Below are 23,581 nucleotides of genomic sequence, written 5' to 3' on the forward strand. Positions count from 1 at the left end.
CTCCTCCATTCTCCTCCTGGGATCTTGGACACACATGCAGATGTGCCTGGCATGAGTTTGAAGGCACCTGGTCTGGGAATTGAGCTCCACTCAGCCATGTGGGAGTCCAGCGACGTAACTACTATGCCATGTGCTGACCCCAACCACAACAGAATTAAACTTGAAACCAACCACAGAATTAAACTTGAAATCAACTTGTCTTTCAAAAATATATAAAAACATAGAAACCAAGTAATATACTTCTGAATAACTTTCAAGCTATTGAGAAAATCAAGACCAAAATAAAGATTCATTGAAATGAATAAAAGTGAACACACTAATTTCTATAACCTTTGGAAAATAGCAAAAGCAGTCCTAAGAGGCAAGTTTATAGCTATTAGTACTCACAAGAAAAAAACAGAAAGGTAAAAAAGTAATATTACTTTTTAAGGAACTGGAAAAACAACAACAAAACTCTAAAAATAAAAGAAGAGAAATAGTAAAGATTAGAGATGAAATAAATGAAATAGAGAATAAAAGAACTATACAAAAATAAATGAAACAAAAAATGGCTTTTTTTGAGAGGATAAACAAAATTGATAAGCCACTATCTAGACTAATTAAGAAAAATAGAGAAAGGATCCAAATAGATTAAATCGGCAATGAAGCTGGCAATATTACAATAGATGCATTTAAAATACATAAAAACCATGAGAGAATACTGTGAGCAGCTATCTGCCAATAAACTAGAAAATCTAATTGAGATGGACAAATTTACGTATAAGTTTCCTAGAGTGAATCAGGATGAAATAGAAAGCCTGAATAGACCAATAACAAATGAAGAACGAAGCAGTGATCAATGGTCTCCTAAGAAAGAAAAGCCCAGGTCCAGCTGGCTTCCCTTTCTGAGCTCTACCAAACTTTCAAAGAAGAGCTAACTCCAATTCTTCTCAAATGATTCCTAATGATTCAACAGGAAGAATTCTTCCAATATCATTTCATGAAACCTCTATTACTTTGATCTCAAAACCAGACAAGGACATAACAGAGAAAGAAAATTACAGCCCAATTTTCCTGATGAACACTGATACAAAAATTTTCAACAAGATATTAGCAAACTGAATCCAACAAGATATCAAGAAGATTATACACCATGACCAGGTAGGCTTTACCTCAGGGATTCATGGGTAATTCAACATACATAAAACAATGAATGTAATATACCACAATAATAGAAAGAAAGAAAAAAATGATATGATCATACCTATAGATGCCAAAAAAGGATTTGGTAAAAAATAGCATCCTTTCATGATCAAATTGCTTGGCAAAATTAGAGTAAAAGGACATTCCTCAACATAATAATAATAATAATAATCATAAACATATTAAAATGCCCTACTGTGAGCATCATACTGAATAGGAAAAGCTTAAAGCTTTCCCATTAAATACTGAAACAACACATGGTTGGTTACTGTCTCTTCAACATAGTTCTGAAAGTCCTAGCCAATCCAACCAAATAAGACAAAAAAAAGCACATTTTGATAGGAAAAGGGTGAGCTAAACTGCTCCTATTTGCAGATAATGTGATTAGATACCTAGAAAATCCTAAGGAATCCATGAGAAAACTTCTAGAAATGATAAATGAGTTTAGTAAAGTTGCAGGATATGAAGCCAATCTACAAAAGTCTAGGGTTTTTTATACAACAGTGAAGTATAGACTGAGACAAAATGGAAGAAAGTAATCCCATTAGCTACAAAACAAATAAGATACCTAGGACCAAATGTACCCTAAGAAGTAAAAGATCTTTATAAGGAAAACTATGAAAAACTGAAAAAAATACATTATAAGTGGAAGGGTGTCCCATGCTCTTGGATTAGAAGAATTAATATAATCAAGATGTCAGTCCTACCCAAAATTAATTTACGAATTTAATGCAATCCCAATCCAGTTTCCTGAGACATTCTTCACCGAAATAGAAAAAATAATGATAAACTTTGGAATCAAAAAAGACCTCACACTGCTGAGGCAATACTGTATCAAAATAAGGACATTTTTATTTCTAAAAGACCATAGTTACTTCTAAAACTTCACAAATTTGTTATACTGTTTTTCTAATATGTTTGACGAAATGGCAGATGAATGTAATATTCCAGAACAGGATCCAACAATTCAATGTACCCAATCTGGTGCTAGTAAGAAAAAAAGCTTAAAGCTTCCATCTTTTCTTCCATCAATATCTGTTTATGTATCTACCTACCTACCTACCTTTCCATATGTTTATATTCTTAGGAATATACTGTTAACTACTTAATAAATTATATATAGTTTTTCCAAGTTGAAACATAATTATATTTTAACTCTGTTAGCTTTTAATAAGAAAAGGTACCTGAATCAAATGGTTTTATATGGAATTAAGACTGTTGTTTACAGAAAAAGTAGGTAGTAGAAGAAATATTAAGTGGGTATTAAACAGATTTCTTGACTTTATTGATAAATACTGTCCATAAATATTTATGAATTGCTTATTATGTTTCAAACTTTACCCTACAACTGGAAGTACAAAAAACAAAATGCTGATTATTAGGTGTCCTCAGCTAAGGGAGGGGTTTGGCCTTTATCCTCCAGGACTTATGAAGCTTTGGAAAGTTTGTATTTGTTTTGTTTTGGTTTTGGTTTAATCAGAGGAATAGTGTGTTGGAGTACTGGAGAGAGATAGAACCAATAGAAAAGAGTGAAGTGAGCAAGAATTTATCTGGGATATTGGCTGGCATGATTATGGAGGCTGAGAAGTCCCACAACAGATAGTCCATAAATGGGAGACTCTGAGATGTCAGTAGCTAGCTATAAAAGATAGATAAAAAAACTGGGACCAGCAGGTGGCATGGTGGTTAAAGGTGCTGGATTCCCACATGACAGACCGTGGTTCGAGTCCTGGACCTGGCAGCTTGATTTCTCACTTTCTCTTTCTCTCTCTCTGTCTCTGTCTGGTCAAATGAATAATAATAATAATAATAAGTGGAATTAAATAAATAAATAAACCTTAAAAAAATAGATAAATTGAATGGTATCTGGCCATGCTGTGAACAAACATTCCCTCCTTCGTCAACTCACACTCACACACTAATCTCTGGAAACACCTCCATGGACATATCACAAAATAATGCTTTCTCTGTGTAATCTTTAGTCCAGGCAAGTTGACATTTAAAATTAACCATCACAGGTAGAATAACACACTTTATTTTTATATGACCAAAGTGTGTAATTCTTAAGTAAAAATATAAAAGAATCATGTCCAGTTAGGAAACAGAATAGTGGGTCAGCTCCATGGCCTAGTGGTTAAGAGAGTTGAATCCCACATGGTCAAACTCAGAACCCATAGCTTGAAAAACACACTAGGCATATGGTGTGGGTACTCAGAATGCTGACGGGAGGAGAAATGAAGAAGATGGCATTGTAGTGTCAACATGATCTGACGGGGCCATGCAGACAACACAAACTGGTAAAGACGCTGTCTCTCATGGCCTGGCAGGGAAGAAATGGCAAGACAAGGCCAGCGGTTTACTAACTCTCCTTGTGTCATTTTACTGGCCTGTAGTTTATTTTTCTGCCTTGCGTTTTACTGTTATTACGGTATTTTGTAAGAGTAAAATATACTAACCATTACAATAAAGCCAATTAGTGATTTTGTAGGAATGTGGTTTTTTAAGACTGACAGGAGCATTAGGAAGTTTAAGACTTCCCCACTTGTCTGTTTTTAAGCCAAAATTAACATATAGATTAAGTTAGTATAAACCAAATTAGCATTAGAAGCATATGTAGACTAAGTTAGTTTAAGGCTAGCCCTTGTTAAAGCTACAGGCCAAAGTTAACTCACGCTAGGAAAGTCAGTACATTCACTACATAACAGAGACTTAGAGATAAAATAAAAGAACTCACTAATTGACAAGACTCAACAAATAAAATGTAGGAACCCACAGATTTATTAGAGGAAAAAGCCTGGATGGGACAACAGAATAAACAAAGCTGAGGTCTCCACAGAAAAATGAACTATTTTAGCTGGGAGTTTTTATTTAAAGCAACAGGTAGCTTTTAACTACAAAGAGTTTTTTATTTATGTGCTGTTGACTATGAAAAACGGCTAATAAAACATCCTGTGTTGTCTCCTGAGCTACAAGATCATCTTCCTTTCCCATATAAGATCATAGACTCACCCTCCATTGTTGTAATGTATAGATAGTCCATATATTAACTGTGTCTTTACTTAGCAAGACAAGATTTCTATCTAGGTCTTTGCAACCAGCAACGTTATTGCCCTGGCCCGGGACTGAAGTTATCAAACATCCTGCAAGCCCCCTCTTCAAAAGACCCTTCCGAGTAATCAAGATCTAAGAAGATACAACAGACAAATGGACTTCCTTATCCTGAGAACTGTAATTGATTTTACCTGATCTGACAAGACAAACAGCATGTTTTATAATTATTGCTTCCATGCTTTGTATACCCAGTTCTTTAGAGTAAATCTTTTACTACCCCTCACCCATTTACTTGCATGTATCACATTTTCAATAAAAAGGCATAATGATTCCTAGCAGTTGTCACTCCTCAGAGAGAGATCTTTGAGGGGTGTCCGGCATAGGACGTGCATGAAAAGCATCGAGGCCTCTGTCTTCTGTTCACCTTTGCCGCCTCAGTTGAGATAACCCACCCACACCGAGGCTGGTCCCCGGGAATGATCCATTGGGGGAATGATTTTTTCCTCTCTGTGTCTCTTTCTGGCAAACATACACACAGCCTCTGGAAATAAAACAGTAAAATAAAAGAAAAAAAAAGAAAACAGTGGAGCTGTCAAGTATCTGAGTTGAGGCAGTTAGAGCAGATGTGGGGAAGGGACAAAACCAAGCAATACCTAGGAATTAGACTATACTAATGGAATAGATGTAGGGAATTAGACTATGCTAATGGAATAGATGTTTAAATCGAGGAAAAAGTGGTGTCATCAATGCCACTGAATTTCCCCTTCAGAAAAGTGGCAATTCTAATCAAATTGGACACTGAGAAATCATCTCTGTTGGGTCTTTTGTTTTCATCAAGGCAGCAAGTGCTGAAAAATTGATTTTAACTAAGTTTGAAATTTTTATGTATTGCCTCTCCCCAAATAAACGGTAAGCACTTTGTTAGAATTTTACGAAGTGTGTAGTCTATCACAGCTACCAAGGGGAGCAGCAACCAATTTGCTGTTGTATTTATGGCACAGAGGAAAGGTGTGAATAGAAGATTATTGACTCTTAAGAACACGGGAATCTGAATTCTATGGATTTTACCACTGGATCAAAGGACCCTTTCTTTTTTCATTTTTACATCAAAACTGATAGGTATGAGACCCTGTGTGCTTGAGTATTTTGTCTACTAAGGACCCCCAGGTATTTCTGTGGGTTTCTGAAGTGAAGCTGCATGGGTACCCAGAATAGGTCTATGGAATGCTCCTCTCTCTGGCCTTTCTACAGCTATGCAGAGCACTCAGGCCACTAAAGGTCACAGCTGCCTTGTCCTCTGGGAGATCCTGCTTTCTCTCTCTCTTTTTTTTGGAGAGGTTTTTGCTATAGGGCACATGTGCTAACCAGAAAGACAGAGAGAGACAGAGACAGAAAGTGAGAAATCACCCCCTGGGGGATGGTCACAGCATAATCCCATCTCCTTCATTCTCCTCTCAGGATCTTGGGCACGCACATGTGCCCAGTGTGAGTTTAAGCCACCGGATCCGGAACTTGAACCACGGTCAACTATGTGGGAGTCCAGCGACATAGCCATTATGCCAACTGCTGGTCCTGAGATCCTGCTTTCTCACGGGCTGAGCCATTCTGCCCTTAGCCTGTTTGTTTTCCACATTTTCAAGAGAAGATGAGGCTGCTTCCTAGATCTGCACTTCCCCTGTGCTGTGTGGTCTCTGATCACAGAACGCTATAAGCAGCACAGGAAAGCAAGAAAAAATAGCACTCAGAAATTGTGGCTGAACCCACCATCGCTCACCTGGTTGTCTAACTCAAGCACAGGTTTATTACTTGGCCATTTTAAAAAGTTTCATTCCACTCTAGAGAATTGAGAAGAGACTTATTTGTTTGCTTTGGTATCACCCATTGCTCATTTCCAATGAAATCAGAAGATGCTAAAATTATTTAGTCTGAAAATGAAATGAAGATTATAATTCTTTGAAAGTGACATTTTAAAGTGAACTACTCAAGTGACATGTGAGATCTGTTCTTTAAATTATTAATATCGGGCTAATCTCTTCTTTGCCAGCTGACATCGGTGTGTGTTAAGGAGATTAATCCAACACAACTGTGAAAAATAAGGAAATGAAAAATGACTTATAGCAATAAAATCTGTCTATAAATCTCATATTTTAGAAATATTGCCCCAGGACTTGGGGCAGAGGAGGACTCAAAAATGCTGTCTCAATTCTCAAAGGAGGACTTACCATGTAAATTATTTTGGGTTAGAATTTGTGCTTTGACATTTGCTAAATATCTGCTACCTACTGTGTTTGTAATAAAGGTTTATGTCATATTTTCATTCATTAGTCAGCAGTTAAATTAGCAGGATCTGTCTCTATTTAATAACCACTGGAAATGGAAATAGTCTTGTAATTTAAATAATGAGTAATAATACATGGCTTATGAAGACATATTTTGGAGCCAATTATTTTTTTATTAAGTTAAAAATGGTATAAAATATTTATGTCATGGTTTTTAATTGCCTTCCTTTTTAGGGTATCTAATGTGGATCTTCATATTATTCTTGAGAATTTAGAAAGCATAAAAACTCATCAAGGAATGGAGTTAAATAGGTAGTAAGCTTGTTTAAGTTGCTCCATGGATTCGAAGTAAATCCAGGAACCCATGATTTTCTATTGTAGTACTTTGCTTAATATTAAGTCGTCTGGAAAGTCAGGATTTATTTTCCTGTCTTTTTCTATGCAAAAATGCATCATGACTTTCCCAACAACTCCATAGCTTATGTAACTACTAAAGAACATTCCATAGATGAAAATCAGCTCAATAGAAATGTATTAATGATGACCTCTACCCTTTGACTCACACTTCAACCAACCCCTCTCCCAGATAAACACACTGACAAACTTAGTTTCTAGAATCTGTATTTACTTTCCAATTTAAAAACCTTAGAATCCTTTTTTGTTAAGATGTTTTACTTCATTATTTAAACTGAGCATATTCATTACCAAAAAAAAAAAATCCATCTTTTTAAGCTTGAGGTTATTCTATTACATTTTTTAAAAGTAAAGGCTAAGATAAGTAATCAGCTACATTATCATTATTATTCAAGTTAGATCGAATTTAATTATTTTTTCCATGGCATGGTTACTGTTGAACAAAAATTAGAACTTATTAAAATAACATGATCTATACAACAAATTCTATTACATTATGTTACTGAAAAAATACATGAAGTGCTTTCTGCTGTGATTAGAAATATTAACAATTGCTTATTTGACTTATAAATGATGGGAAGAAGAACTAAATCAAATGAGAACATACAGGGCTTGTTCTAACTTAATAGAAAGTGAAAATAATCTACTATTGTTGTATTTGCTCTTGAAGGGTATTTTGGCTTTCTTGATTTGAACATTTCTGATGTTGCCAGGCTGTACTTTGTTCTATGATCATCCACTTTCCATTTATGAATAAATGAGAAAATGTTAAAATTATTTTAAACCTGATATTAGAATGGTAGATTATGATTCCATTAAAGTGAAATTTAGGAGTGAGTTGCTTAGCTAAGATGTGGAGTCTACCCTAAAGGGCACTCGTAGTCGGTTCCCTCTTCTTTACCGCACCATATCGATGTGTGTTAGGGAGATTAATCCAGCACTGTTGTACACTATAAACTGAAATAAGAAATGATGCAAGCAGTAATGTCTGTCAGGAAGTTATTACAAATTTCAAGTCTGAGGCAATTATTTTTGAATTGATGCTAAAAATAGAAAGGAATAAAACATGAGCTATTTAAAAGAGCATAATAGAAAGAATATTGAAGAGAAAGAAGATAGCTGACCAGAGACCTCCAGCATATCTACTCTCCAAGGGGCAGGATCAAACAACTGATAAATAGCTCTGCTCTCATTGGGAGAACAAAGGAAGGAACATAAGAATGCAGCAAGAAAGTAGTTAGAAATTTAGGAGGTGTAGAAACTTGAGATGAGAGAGGGAGAGGAAGTCATAGCATCTACATGGGACTGACCCACAACCAAATGGAGGTCCCCACTTCTGGTGAAAGGTAACCAGAATATTTCTGGCAGCCTCCACCACCACTTCAGATGCAGAATAGGCAAAAATGGCCAAATCAAATGTGTCAAGAAGCTAGGCAAAGACAAACAAAGGAAGTCAAGATGCCCTTTGAAAATACAGATGTACTTTCATTCTCATTAATGTTGAACCTCACTCTATGTGGTATATTTGCCAATAATAGCAATTTATATTACTTGAGTATTTGTTATATGACTGATACAATTTAAAATACTTACCATACACAATTTCATTTAATTCTTACAATGACCCAGTGAAGTGGGAACACTGGCCATTCCATTTCAGTTAGGAAAGTGAAGAAAACAGGAAGGTCAGGTAACTTGTCCAAAGTTACACAGTTGGTAAATAGTAGAACCAAGAGTTTAACACTTGTAATCTAGGTACAGAATCTTGACTCATTCACTATATGCTCAACTTGTCCCTATCATTAAGACACCCATCAGGTGTAAAATTTTCCATTTGTAGTGCCTTGTTAGCATTCAAAAAGTTTAAGATTTTGAAGAATTTTGGATTTTAGATTTTCAGATAAGGGATGCTCAATCAGTATTCAGATTCTGCATCACTGTGAGGATTATTTTCTTTCCAGAGCAGGATCATTGTATTGTTCCCTAATACTCTGAGACATTTCCAGTCTGATTCGTTCAAATTGTGCACACAGGTTTTAGAACAGTTATTGTTGTTGTTTAAAATCTCACTTTAAAGTTAAACTTTCACCATCTCTGTTAAAATCTTTGATTTGCTTTCACAGAGTATTTCTTACTTTATGGGTTTATTTACAACAACCCAAGGACTGCTCATAAAAACAGAATCCCACAGTCAGAAGTTGCTCAACCACTCTCCTATATTCCTCCCATAAAGTCTATTAGCTTTAGTCATTGAGGATTATGAATCCCTGTGAGACACAGCAAAACCAGTCTCTGGGATTTGATCAGCAGCCCCTCTGAATTTCTGTTTCCTTGGAATCTTTATCTACAGGATGATTAATAGATGTCATCAACCTGGGCTCTCAGCAAGCAAACTTTGTAACTAACTCTTTTCATACCATGACCTTTGCCTGGTGCACTCATTTAGTACCATCTAGGGTCTATAAAAGCAGAGAGAGATGGCCCATTTCACCAAGCAACAAGCTTTAGCACCAGCATCAGTGCCAAGGGGAAGCATGCAAGCAGAGAGATCCTGAACCCTCCCTGTAATCTATAGCCATGTGACCAACCAGAGATACCCCAAGTGAACATAAGTAAGCATTGTATACTTGCTCTGGAAACACTGCCCAGAGAGAACTTTCTTAGCCTCCAGCCATGCATCCAGAATGGTTTCTATAGGCACTCCAAACAGAAATTTTGAAACCATCACTAGTTAGTATTTCAGTCACTTTAATACTTTGGAAAGATGAAAGGAAGTGATATTTATTGAAAACCCATCTTGCTTACATTACATCAATCCTTTGAAATGGATATTACTATTCCAGTTTTGTAGAGGAGAAAACATAGAGTAAGAAATTTTAAGAAATAAGATGTAAGCTATAGAGCAAGTAAGTGACAGCACCAAAATTTGAACCTTGTACACCTCTGTGTACAAAACAATATCCCTACTCGTTTATCAGCACACAGAATTGTCAAGACTGATTGTCACTACTTGCTGCATCTGTTCATCTTAAATCATTGGACTGGGTTATACCTTAATAGCAGTCAGATATATATCCTAGGTCTGAGAAAGGTAGCATAAATCTTCCCCCATATCTCAATTGGTTGAGCTTCCATTTCCCTATGTATTTCTTGCAAACTCTCAGTTCCTAAGACTTCTTTGCTGTTGGTTGCTTATCTGGATTCTTGCTCCCCATTTTGCTCTCTTTCCCATATATCTCTGCTATGATTGATTTTCAGGGGTGACTCAGTGGCACAACAGAAATGCCCTGCTTAAGCAATGTTGCAACTATATGAAATTGCATGGGTTTGGTTCCCCCCATCCATCTGTATATGCTGGGTGTGCACCTATGATCCTGAAACTCAACAAAAAGAACTCTTTATCCTCTCTATTGAGAAAAAATGATAAAAATAATTAGCATAGACCAGATTTTAGAAAGTTTAATATAAGTGAGAAAATGGGTTAAGTTATTGAACTATACAAATTTGCATGAAAACAATTATAAAGATCATCTTAACTACAGAGCTGAGGGAGTGTTATATTTTCTAATATGCAAATTAAAATAATCAAGCTGAGGGCCAGCAGCTAGTGTGGTGTTTAAGGTGCTAGACACTCCCACATGGCTGGCTGTGGTTTGAGCCCTGGACTCAATGGCTTGCTTTCTCACTTTCTTTCTCTCTCATTCTCTCTCTGTGTGTTTGTTTCTCTTTGGTCAAATTAAAATAAGTGAATGAATAAATAAAATTGAATAAATAATTCTTAAAAGAAATAATCAAGTTCTGGACCAACAGATGGCATACTGGCTAAGGTTCTGGGCTCCCACGTGGTTGACATGGTCTGGTTGAAGTCCCAGACCCAGGAGCTTGAAACTCACACAGGGTGAGTGTGCATGCATGCTCAAAATTCCAAGAGGAAAATGGAGAAGGGATTGCAGCATGGGTATCTCCCTGGGGGTGGGGGTGGGTGGTGATTTCTTATTTTCTGCCTCTTTGTCTCTCTATGTGTCTCTGGCGAGCCCATGTGCCCTATAGCAAAAATCTCCAAAAAATAATAATAATCAATCTCTGAGCTTAAATATTTCATAAATGAGACTATTTTATTTATTCAATATTAATACATTTAAATTTTTTTAAAGTTTAGTAATTTATTTCTTCAATTGGAGAGAGAGACAGAGTGTGAGAGAGATAGAAAGATAGAGGCAGAGGGATAGAAATCTCGACAGGGCCTCCCTACTGTGATGCACTATCATCTCAGCCAGTCCAGGTCCCAGGCATGCTCTTGTGAGCCCAACAAGCTCTAGAAAGCCCCAGGACAAGAATCCCAGAACCTCTCTGTGTGGGTCTAGTTGTGTTACATGTGCTCCATTAAATAGTCCAAATACATTTTCTACTAGTTGTACTTTTTGTGTTTGAAAATGACCAACTGACTTCATCCTTCTATGGCATTTCCACAATAGAAGTTTAAAGCAGATTGTTTTTATTTATTTGCATGTATGTATGATTTGCTTGATTTCAGTTCTTCGAAGAATCATTTTCATTGGTTCAAAAGTTTATTTTCATGTAGTTAGCCATTTAGATTTCTGATTTCTAATTATGCTCTTCATAAACATCTTACATGCTATTCTTTTTTACTTTTTTTTAAGAAAGATTTTTGCTATAGGATATGTGTACTCACCAGAGAGATAGAAAGTGAGAAATCACCCCCCAGAGAGGATGGCTACACTGCAATCCCTTTTCCTCCATTCTCTTCTTGGGACTTTGGGCATGCACGCACATGCACCTGGTGTGTTTTAAGCTGTCAGGTCTGGGACTTGAACCACGGTTGGCTGTGTGGGAGTCCAGTGATGTAATTCTTATGCCATCTGCTGGTTCCAACTGTTCTTTTATTTCTCAAAGAGAAAATGAGGAAACTCCAAAATATTTGTGGAAAAAACATGAACTTGGGATTAAAGTACAAGTTTATTTTGGTACAAAAAATGGTTTAAAATTCACACAGAATTTTCTCATAATACACATTTTCTATTACATTTTTGAAGATCCCTCGTATAGTCTCTCATCTTTAAGGGCACTTTATAGCAAAATTTCTCAAAGTTTAAACCACAGAATACCAATAAGGAAATATGAAATCGTATAAACTTGGGAAAATGTGGCACAGTGTAACCACTCTTAGAAACTCATAAATGAATATTAACACATTCAAAGTTCTGGGAAACCCTAAAGAATTTTATACTAGGTTTGGTAGTCAAAAGTACGTAGCTAGCAGTCCAAGTACACAGAGCAAAGCAGATCAAGGACCTCAGAGACTGGCTCTGAAATCCATCATTCCATTTAAGCAGAGCCACACATCTCACTTTGCTCCCAACCATTTCTCTTACTTGGGTATTTTTTATGTAATATCATCCTTGCACGTTTAATCTGATCTTGGCACCTTTTTGGAGGAACTGGAAGAACTGGCAAAATTTTATTATACCACATGACCATGAAATAGATTTAACTGTGAGCCTAAGTTTGGTTAATAAATGGGTTTATAAATGAGTCAGTGTATGGGCATAAGTCATGAATGAAGTGTTCAGTCCTATCCCATTCAAGTATATATATATTTTTCAAGTATAGCCATATATATATTCTTGAGCAACAGCAGCCAATGGCCTATGATATGGTTTAAGTGTCACCTCCACACAATTAAAAAAAAAAAAAAAACCTAAAAATCTTTGCCATAGCTTGAAATCCAATGAAGCAGTGTTGAAAGATGGGGCCTTGTGGGATATGCTTGGAACATGGGGGCAGATTTCTGTGAATCGTTGATACCATCTCCAGAGAGGATAGTGAGTTCTCATTAGTTAGTTCTTGTGAGAAAAGGTTGTTATAAAAGTGACCTGGAGCCACAGGTCTTTCTCCTTTTTTTTCATACATTTGTTTCTCATTCAGCTTCTCTCAGCCATATCGTTACATGGTACCATGCTCTCAGACATGATACCAGAATCAGGAGCCAAGTTAACCTCTCTTTATTAATCACTAGTCTCTGATACTCTGTTATAGCAGCACTAATGCACTAAGACGGCTTGTCTGTCTAAACAGGTTCCTGGAAGGAAAAGGTCTAGAGGATAAGACACAAGGAAGTCTGGGATACAGGGAGGTTTCTGTACATATGAAAGTGGCATGAAGCATGAGGATATTTGTGTCACATGTTCATGACCCAGAACATATTTATCATGAAATATACAGATGACTTGCCAGTTGACTTTATCCTTCATCACTGTCCACCCCAGAATAGGCATGGTGATCATATGATTGGAATAATCACAATGGCTGGTAAAGTTTTTACTTACCACAGTATACTGCATTTAAATGTCCATGTTTTCAGCAGAAGAACCATATATCTCATGTAGAATTAATTTTTTGAGTTGACCAGCCAACCTCTTGTATGCAGGTTGATCACATGAGGCTTCCTCTAAGGGGCTCAGTCATCTCTGCTATCAGTAAGTTCCAGATCTGATAACTTTCTTGAATATAGCAGTGAGTGAGTGAGGAATATTGATGTTTTATTGGAGTGGCAGTCCTCAGTCTTCCATTGCTGCCCTTCTTTGGTTATTAATGTTGAGAAACACTTATGGGAACTGCCCATTTATTTTGTATGCACAGAGCAATGTTTTATTAAACAACCCCACAACTCCCTTTGAGTATAGTCTTTTTGGTTGTTAATCTAACCATTAAGGTAATATCAGTAATTTCTGCCTCCTAGAATCTGGCAATGTGATTGACCCCACCTGGCCTCTATTACTTCCTCGCAGCATCTCCACAGAGATAGACAACCCAGCTCTATGAATGCCTCTCCTACCATCAGTCCTTGCCTGCACAAGAGAGCCACAACTGAACTCTTTAATGATGCTGATAACCCTCTTGAAAGCACATTCCTTGGTGGATGATATATCCTTCTGGTTTCTCCCAAGGAATACAATTATCTGAGGGATATTCTGGTCCTACATACTTTATCCACTCTAACATGTGTATTTCCTTTAGCTTCTTTATTACTTTCTCTGCTGTCTGCCAAGGAAATCCAGACATTTCTACTTCTGAGTTCTGGCAGTCGTTTTGTCCAGACATCTAAGAATCATCCCAACAACAAAATTGTCCTCTGGAATCCTTGCCAGGGTGTTAAATTCTGTGTCTTGAGAAAGTGACCTCTAAATCACTGAATTCTTGCTTATCTAGTCTCAGAGAGCATTCTCTCAAAATTCAGTAATAGGAATTTTCTCCTGATTCTTATGGTATGAATTAGCTAATTTCTTGCAAATCATGTGATATATAGTCACTTTCTTCTTCTTTCAGGCATAGCACATCTTTCATCCATGTCATGCTGAGGTATAATACTAGTTCTTTTCATGGCAGTTAAGACAAGATGTGGGAGCAGCTCCTGAAACAGACAGCCATTATTCTTCCTCAGTGAGTAGGCCTCTTCAGCACATACCAGCACTTCAGAGAGTTAGTTCTTATGTGGGAAGAGTAGGCCATCGCTACAAGTCTAGAGGGTTCAGAGGAGCCTCAGAGCCAGCCTCTGCAGGAAATCTAGTCAGATGTCACCCTCTGATTTTTCAAGGCCCAGTTATTTCTCACCAGGACTTTTATCTTCACAATTTATAACAGAATTGTTTTGGATATGCACTTAAGTGTCTCTGGAGCTCTACAACTCTGGGAATCAGATCCTTAACCTTCTTCTCATATGTGCCTCCTCTTCCATTGCAGAGGGCAGGGCCTTTTTGTAGGCTTTGTGATTCTCACACATAGCCATCAACTGTTTTTAAAGACCTCAGTCTCTCATTTTCTTTTTTCATATAATCAGTACAGCTTTTCAATAGCCAATCCACTCCATTATCTTCTCGGGCTTTAAAGTCCTAAGGTCTCAGAGGTAGGGATGCTGATGATGTGAAACCGAAAGCCAGAGAATTCAGGGGGCCACTGGTGTAAATCCTGGAGTCTAAAGGCAGATGAACTTGATTTCTGATGTCCAAGATAGCAGTAAAAGTCTATTGTGGTCTCTTAAAAGATACTCATTTGCCTTCTGCACTTATTATTTCTGGGCTTTTTGTTGATGGAATCATGTCTGTCCACATTGAGGGTGAATCTTCCACATATAGTCTATTCAGAGTAGCACGCTAGTCTCATCTGGAAACATCCCCACAGATTTGCTCAGTTATGTTTTATCAGCTTTCTCTGCACTCCTTAGTCCAGTCAAGTTGACACCCTAAAACAACCATCACAAGAGTATGGATAAGAAGGAAATAACATTTTTTCCACAAGAAAATGATTCTTTCCAAACAAATCAATAAGTGACCAATACTACCAAGACCTATTTCTACAAATGATGGTTGATCTTCCCTTTGTTATCCATGCTTACAAAGAGCTTCTGATTTTCTGTGACTCTCAAAGAGCTCCTGAGTCATGTATCCTATGAAGATTTTTACTAATATCACTTTCTCCCAGGTGGACGTAGTTGCAATGAACTTTTACTATGTGCCAGTCACACTGCTAAGCTCTTTTCACATTATTCTTCCCTATAGCTTCAAGAAGCTAGTGTTATTCTCATATCACATAAGAATAAACAGGGGGCAAAAGAGATTAAATAAGGTTAAGTGCATGGTAGAACAAGATTTCTTTTTTAATTTTAATTAGTTTATTTTACATTCATTCATGGTACATAGTCACAGCATACAAAATGAGGTTTCCAATCCAGAATACACTGTATATTGGCTTAATCATAATATTACTATGCATATTATCATCAACAAATAATTTTTCCTTTCTTGTTTCTTACATATTTTGCATTATCTCCCCCTTGACTTTCTACTTTTTACCCTCTGCCATTTCTCACCCTCCTCCCACACTGTCTTTGGTCTCTACAGTTTCTTTCTATGCCTCTTTTATTTTTCACATTTTATTGATGTACTAAAAATCTTAAATACCTTCAATAGCAAGTTCAGCTGATATATACGTATCTGTGAACACATGTCTGACTTTAGGCATAAAACTCAGTGATTGTAATGAATATACTATAAAGTAGCACCTACCTGAAGCTATATAGCTTACTGTGGTCATTAAATAGGCATTTTTAAATGTATTTTTTAAATTCAAGAAAAGCAGCTTTAGCTTTAATAAACTAAAATTACAAAATGTTAAGAGAAATATTCTTAAGACTTAAAGCCAGGAAAAAGATTAGGATTCTGTTCAAATAGTTGGTAGATGAATCTGTCAACAGCTCAAGGGAATACAAAAAAAAAAAAAATAAGTTTAGGTTTAAATCTGGAAAAACAAAGCATAGGAGAAAATAAGTCATGTTTTAGTTGAAAGTCATAAATTCTATTTCACCAGTTTAGTCTCATGGAATTAATCTATCTTCCTTGTGGTCTGATCTTTCTGTTAAATTCTGTAAGTTAACATTCAATTCTGGACTTGTCCCTACTATTAAGTTGGACATTTTCTTGGTTGTTTTTTGAACTCTGATTTCTGTGTGTCTGTCTTTAGTTTTCCTGATATAGCACTCCCTTTACAACTTCTTGGAGAGCTGGACTGGTGCTGATAAATTCTTTCAGGGTTTGTTTATCTTAGAATGTTTTTGTCTTTTCTTCCCATGTTAAGGGTAATCTTGCTGGGTATAGAATTCTTGGTTGAAATTGTTTTTCACTCAACACTTTGAATATATTTTCCCATTCTTTCCTTGCTCACATTGTTTCCAATGAAAGATCTGGTGTTAGCCTGATGAAATATCCTTTGTAGGTAACTTCACATTTCTCTTTCATCAGTTTTAGAATCTTGCCTCTTTGTCTGTGGTTTTGGTAAATCTGGCTATGATGTGCCTTGGAGAAGATCTTCTTGGGTTGATTCTAGGTGGAGTTCTTCATGTTTCATGAATCTGAATATTTGAATGCCTCTCTAGGTTTATGAAGTTTTCTTCTAGGATTTCATGAAATAGATTATCAATGCCCTGATTAGTTTCTTCACCATCTGGGATACCAATTATTTAAATGTTTGGTTGTTTAATGATATCTAATACTCCTTATATATTATTTTCATTTAATTGGATTATTTCCTCACTCTTTTTGGTGAATTTTTCTATAACAGAGGTTCTGTCTTCTACATCTGAGATTTGATCTTCTGCATTATCAAATCTGCTTTTAATACTTTCGGCGAAGGTTTTGATATACTGCACTATAGCCTTCACCTCTAATGGTTCTGTTTGATTCTTTTCTATGGTGTGTATTTCATTTATCAACTCGTTCAAGAGCTTCCACACCTCCTAGAACTCATTGACTCCTTTCTCCTGCATCTTCTGGAGTTCATTGTGTCTCTTCTCTTGTATCTCTGTTAGCTTTGTCACTACAGATATTCTAAATTCTTTATCTGACATTTCCACGAGTTCCATTGTACTGTCCGTGCATGAGGAGATGTTCTTTTCCCTTGGGGGAGAGATATGTTCTTGGTTTCTCATATTTTTTGTGCCTCTGCAGTGGTTTATGGTCATCTGATGAATTACACATTTCTTTCTAATTTTTTGAAGTTAAATCTGAGCATTCAGAGGTGTGCAGGAGCAGGTGATCTCCAATCTCTCTGCAGTTCTGTTTTTCTTTCTTTGTGCAGCAGATTCAGTGGAAATTGAGGATTATTTTGACCCTAATAGTAATCAGATGTCTAGCTATTGTACACCTAGACCTGTCTAGACAATCATGGTGTGGAGGCTAAGCAGCAAAGTTAATAGAAAAAGAAAAAGAAAACAAATAAAAAGAAAAAAGAAGAAACAATTAAAATATAGAGGAAAAAAAGCAAAATATGAAAATGGCACGGTCACAGCTCAAATGCAGATGACTTCTCAAAGGACCTGCACTTTACCTCTCCTATTTGGGAGGGGGAAAAAATAAGAAATAGCAAGATAAAGAGGAATGAGACAACCAAGCAGTGCTTTGCATTAAAAATTAAAAAATAATTAAAAAATTAAGGAGAGAGACAGAGAGGGAGAGATAGAGAGAATCAGAGAGAATATAGAGAGTGCCCCACTAGTCTAGTGGATCTTGGGGTCTGGGGAAGAAACTAAGCAGAAACTTTGTGATTGTTTTAGCCCCTAAAAGTGATTGATCACAGCTCAAATGCAGATGACTTCTCAAAGGGCCTGTATTTTACTTCTCCTATCAGTCTGGTGGATCTTTGGGTCTGGAGGATGAAGTCTGAGCACAAACTCTTCAATTATTTTAGCTCCTGAAAGGAATTAGTCACCGCTCAAATGCCTAGAACAAGATTTCAGTCCCAAATTTTTGATGTTGTTAAGCTCTGCTGTTTTGTTTAGATTCATCATACGTAATATATTATGTAAACACTTTGAAGTGTTTTCAAAATTTCACTTTTATTTTCTTATTTTTTAACATACAATCACTTTACATCTTTATAGCATACAAAATGGATTTTTGCAGCATGAAAACAATGTATATGAGTTCAATCAAAGATATTGCCATCTACATTAAAATCAGCAGATCATTTTCCATGTCAGTGTTCATTAAATATTTAATTTTCCCCTTGTTTCTCTCTCTCTACCTCTCCATAGCCCACCTTCCTCCCACACTATCTCTAGTATCTACAGTTGCTCTCCATGCCTTTATATCTTCTTTTAATTTTTTAAATTTAAAGTAATGTTTTAAAATAATTATTTTATTAACTTTATGTATTCATTTATTTTAATTTGAACAGAGAGGGATAGAGTGAGAGGGAGAGAAAGAAAGTGAAAAGGCAAGCCTCCAGGTCTGAGACTTGAACTGTAGTTGGTCATGTGGGAGTCCAGCATCCTTATCCACCACACCACCTGCCAGCCCTATGCCTTTATATCTTCTGATCTTTCAATTTCTGTCATGGAGTGCAGACATTTGGTATATATTAAGTAGGGACATACATGCTTCTCTTTTATGGTCTGAGTAGCTTCATTCAGCATTCAGTCTTCCATATTCATCCATTTTTTTTTTATAAATAAGATAAACATTTATTTACTAATACAAATTCATGATTCTAGCTGTTGGAGAATCCAGAGTCCTAGGCCTACAGTATGACTGACAGAAGCAGAGGATGGTGAGCACATGCAGAGAGCTCTCCTGACTGATCATTTTTTAATAAGCACTGGGCCAGCAGGTGGTATAGTGGTAATTTCACTGGACTCCCACATGGTCAGCTAAGGTTCAAGTCCTGGGCCCAGCAACTTGACATATTCATCGACTTTTGATCAAATGCCAGGGTCTTATTGTTTTTTTATGGCTGAATGATGTGCCATAATGTATATGTGCCACACTTACAACTGAGTGTATTCCTATCCTTTGGGTAGACACCCAGGAGTGGAATTACTGGATTGTTTGGTAGTTCTATTTGTAGATATTTTTAAAAATCTCCATATTGTTTTCCACAGTGGTTGTACTAATTTACACACCTACCAACAATGCAGGAAATTTCCCTTTTCATCAAAGGCATGACAGCACATAGCATTCTTCATAGCAATCTTAGTCATTCTGACTGGGGTTAGGTGGTATCTCAATGTAGTTTTAATTTGCATCTTTCTTATGATAAGGGATATTGAGCATTTTTTCACATGGGTCTTGCCTATTCATTATGTCTTCCTTGGAGAGTTGTCTGTTCAGCTCATTTTCTTGTCTGTTAACTGGAATGATTTATTTTTTTTTTTTTTTCCAGGTAAGTTGCTTGAGTTTCTTGTATATTCTGGTTATTGGCCCCTTATCTGAGGCTTAGCTTTCAAATATATTTTCTCATTCTGAGGGCTGTTTCTTCTGGGTGTTCTTTAAAAGTTACCCTTTTGATATTTTCACTTTATACTATGTCTACGAGAATAAGTAATGAGGGATTTTTTCTTTTAAACTTACCACCTTTTGCTCAGGATGCTGAATTATCACACTTTTTTTTTTTTGTGATCACTAGCATGCTAATGAATATTTAACAACTGAGTCTCCAGGAGGAAAGCATTTTTATTTATAGCATATTCTTATAGTGTCTGATTTTAGGCTACCAACATGATATCATGAATGCAAAGTTGAAAAGAAACACAGAGTAACACATACTACATAGTATTACTACCTCATAAATAAGATATGAAATTTCTAGAATATAGAAAATGGTAAAATGGAGTAAAATAGTTAGGAAGTGACATATGTTAAGTTTATTTTTAATATGTTATTTAATTGTAAATTTATATAAATAAAATTTTTAAAGAATTATTTTATTTTATTTTATTTTTTATTTATTTTTAAATTTGACCAGAGAGGGACAGAGTGATGGAGAGAGAGAGCAAATGAGAAAGCGAATCGCCAGGTCTGGGACTTGAACCACAGTGGGCCATGTGGGAGTCCAGCACCCTTAACCACCATAGCATCTGCTAGCCCCATAAATTAAAATTTTTAGAATTATTTCTTTAATTTTATTTATTATTAGTTTTTAAAAATATTTATTTAGTTATTTTAATTTGACCAGAACAGGACAGAGCAAGAGAGACAGAGAGAGAGACAGAGAAAGAAGCTGCCAGTTCTGGGACTCAAACCATAGTCGGTCATGTGGGAGTCCTGCACCCTTAACCACCATGCCATCTGCTGGCTCCAAGTTTTTAGAGAGACTTTTGCTATAGGGCACATGTACTTGCCACAATCACAGAGAGAGACAGACTAAAAGCAAGAATCATCCCCTGGGGAGATGGCCATGCCTCAATCCTTTCTCCTCTATTCTTCTCTTGGGATTTTGGGGCACACACATACACATGCCCAGCATGAGCTTTAAGCCACTGGGTCCAGGACTTGAACCACAGTAAACTACTTGGGAGTTCAGCAATGTAACCATTATGCCATCTGCTGGTCCCTATTACTATTATTTTTAAAAAATTGCCATAGAGTACATGTACTTACCAGAGAGAGACAGAAAGAGGAAAGGTGAGAAAGCAAGCCACTAGGTCCAGGACTCGAATCACAGTCAGCCATGTGAGAGTCCACCATGATATCTGCTGGCCCACAAATTTAATTATTATTAGTGGTTATTTTTTAAAGTTATTTATTTCTGCCATGAGCAAGAGAGACAGAGAGAGAAGGAGACAGCACTATAGAGTCCTGACATGCGATCCACCCTCAGGTTCAGTAAGCTGGGGCACAAAGGTCCAGAAATAATCAGGAAGGTGTTCAGACACAAACCCAGAACCTTTCTGTGTGGGTCAGCCTCATAGAGAATTCTGTTTTCTAGCTTTACCACCATCTGGCCCTGGTTTTAAACAACAAGCCTACAAAATTTCTGAAAATTAGCTTTTGCAAATCAGTATGAGCCACCGTTACACATTATTGTTTATTACCCTTTTAAATCCTGTTTCCCCAGCTTATGTATTATTACTCTGAAAAATGGGCTGCTAACATCTGTGTGGTTGTTCTGGGCCGAATTTTGTGCATCTGTCTCCTAAAGTTCCTAATTTGAAATCCTTTATTTTATCTTTCACTTGGTTTATTGAAAACTTGCAGCTTGCTGATGAATTAACAAAAAGGAAATTAATTTTTTACCAGAATATAATAAAATTAGATATATTTAATAAAAAATGAACTTTACATATTAAAAAAATACACTTCTTGTATTTATTATTTATTTATTTTTAGAGGTTCTTGCCTTAGGGTGCATGTGGTCTCCGGGGAGAGAGAGAAAGAGAGACAGTGAGGGGGAAAGTGAGAAATTACCACCCTTCCTCTAAGAGGATGCCTACTCCGCAATCCCTTCTCTTCTATTTTACTTCCAGGATCTTGGACACACACACACACACACACACACACACACACACACACACACTTGACGTAATTTTCAAGCCACCATGTCTGGTATTCAAACCACAGTCGGCCATGTGGGAGTCCATGTGGGAGTTGTAATTGGTACACTATCTGCTGGTGCTCCCCCAAAATATACTACTATGTGAACAATGTTTGTCTTGTGAAAATAATGGAGTTTCATGAAATCCTAACCCCAACTACCTTAGAATGTATTCAGAAGGAGAGAAGAACTGCACATGAGTGAACATAATCATGTCAATTATTCCTCTTATCAGACACCCTAGTAAAGTGATTGTTTAGTAGCCTTTCTGTCACTAAAAAGTGAATATTCCACTGAGTAATTTATAAAGACTAGAAGTTTATTTAGTTTATGGTCTCGAAGGTCCAAGGTCAAGGGGCCACACATGACGAGGTCTTCTTGTTAGTGGTAAATCTCTGCAGAGTCCCTGAATGGCAAAGGACAGGACAGAACGAGAGTAGAACATGTGTGTCCACTGGTCTGCTATTCTTGTAAATCTACCAGGAGTCTATCACAGAGTCCTAAGTCTGATCATCTCATTCAATACCTGTCACCTTCCAAAGGCCTTATTTTTCAACCCCGTAATTGGGTTAAGTCTCTGCCCTCTCAACATCATTCCAATGACTCAACACATTTTAACACATGTATTTCTGGGAGACATACTCAAGCCATACCAGTGATAAGATATTGGTAATTTAATACCAAATATAAACAACTTTATGTTACCTAAGAAACATTTGAGATACACACATTTGAGATCACTTTCTAAAACATATTAAATAATATATATCCAAGTTGATGTTGGATATTTGCAAAGCTGTATATGTGTGCTACAAGTTCAGGGTACCTTTTGAAAAATATTCTTTGAAAATTATTTTCAGGTTCAGTTAAATAATACATATCTACATATAGCATTAACTTCTTATTACTGATCAAAATAGAATTATTCACTTAATAAATTGCCTGTGGTTGATGCCTAACTCCAAATTTTACACGCATTTCATTTTTCTGTTGCAAAACATGTCCCTGATTAACTTATACAGAATGTCCACACTCTGAGGCAGAAACTGAAGGACTTGATAGCACAAAAATAGAGCAATGGCAGATACCAGAAGCTGCCTCGGGAGAGGTAGAGGAAGAGCTCTGTAGAAAACTCTTAAGGTCACCAGAATGCATATAAACAAGGGCAGTGGGTTATGGAATGCTGTACCACAGCAAAGCAAAATGTCACTGATTATTCTATTTATCCGTCTAGAAAAAAAAAGCTATTAGCATTATTATCAGACGTGCACAACATAATGTAATGTTTGATGTTGAAGAAGATGAATGTCTATATCCATGATTTGGTAAGTATACACTGCATGTATGCTATGACAAAACATACTATATCCCACAATTAATGGTAAATAAATTTATATAAATACATACAAAAAGTTTAATGCAGGCTTTGAAAAAAATTCAAAGAATAAAAACATCCATCTGTGAATGCAGGTTGATAATAAGCCAAGGCAATTGGCACTGCATATCCTTTCATTCTGCACGGGCAGCAGTTTTTAATACTTCTAACATTTGTAATAAAAATAAAGCTAAAAGAAAAGCAAAGAATGAAATACGGGAATTTTGAAAGACATAATCCTCATGACAAAAAAAATGACATCAAGAGAAAAGAAACCATGATAATTAACTACTTGACGTTATCACCTTGTGAGTTTTTATAACACACAAAAACCAACTAAAGGCAAAATATGAAAGAGTAGACTGTTTTCTTGGCTCACATCACTTGCAGGCAATTG

General features: G+C 36.4%; 1 pseudogene; it reads left to right on the forward strand.

Annotated features, from left to right (window-relative positions):
- The first annotated feature begins 2,108 nt into the window (after positions 1–2,108).
- LOC102477063 (40S ribosomal protein S8-like) overlaps positions 2,109–23,581 on the forward strand; it is a 107,403-nt pseudogene continuing 85,930 nt past the window's right edge.

Source organism: Tupaia chinensis, unplaced genomic scaffold (genome assembly GCF_000334495.1).
Source record: "Tupaia chinensis unplaced genomic scaffold, TupChi_1.0 Scaffold000489_1, whole genome shotgun sequence".
Classification (NCBI taxonomy): domain Eukaryota; kingdom Metazoa; phylum Chordata; class Mammalia; order Scandentia; family Tupaiidae; genus Tupaia; species Tupaia belangeri.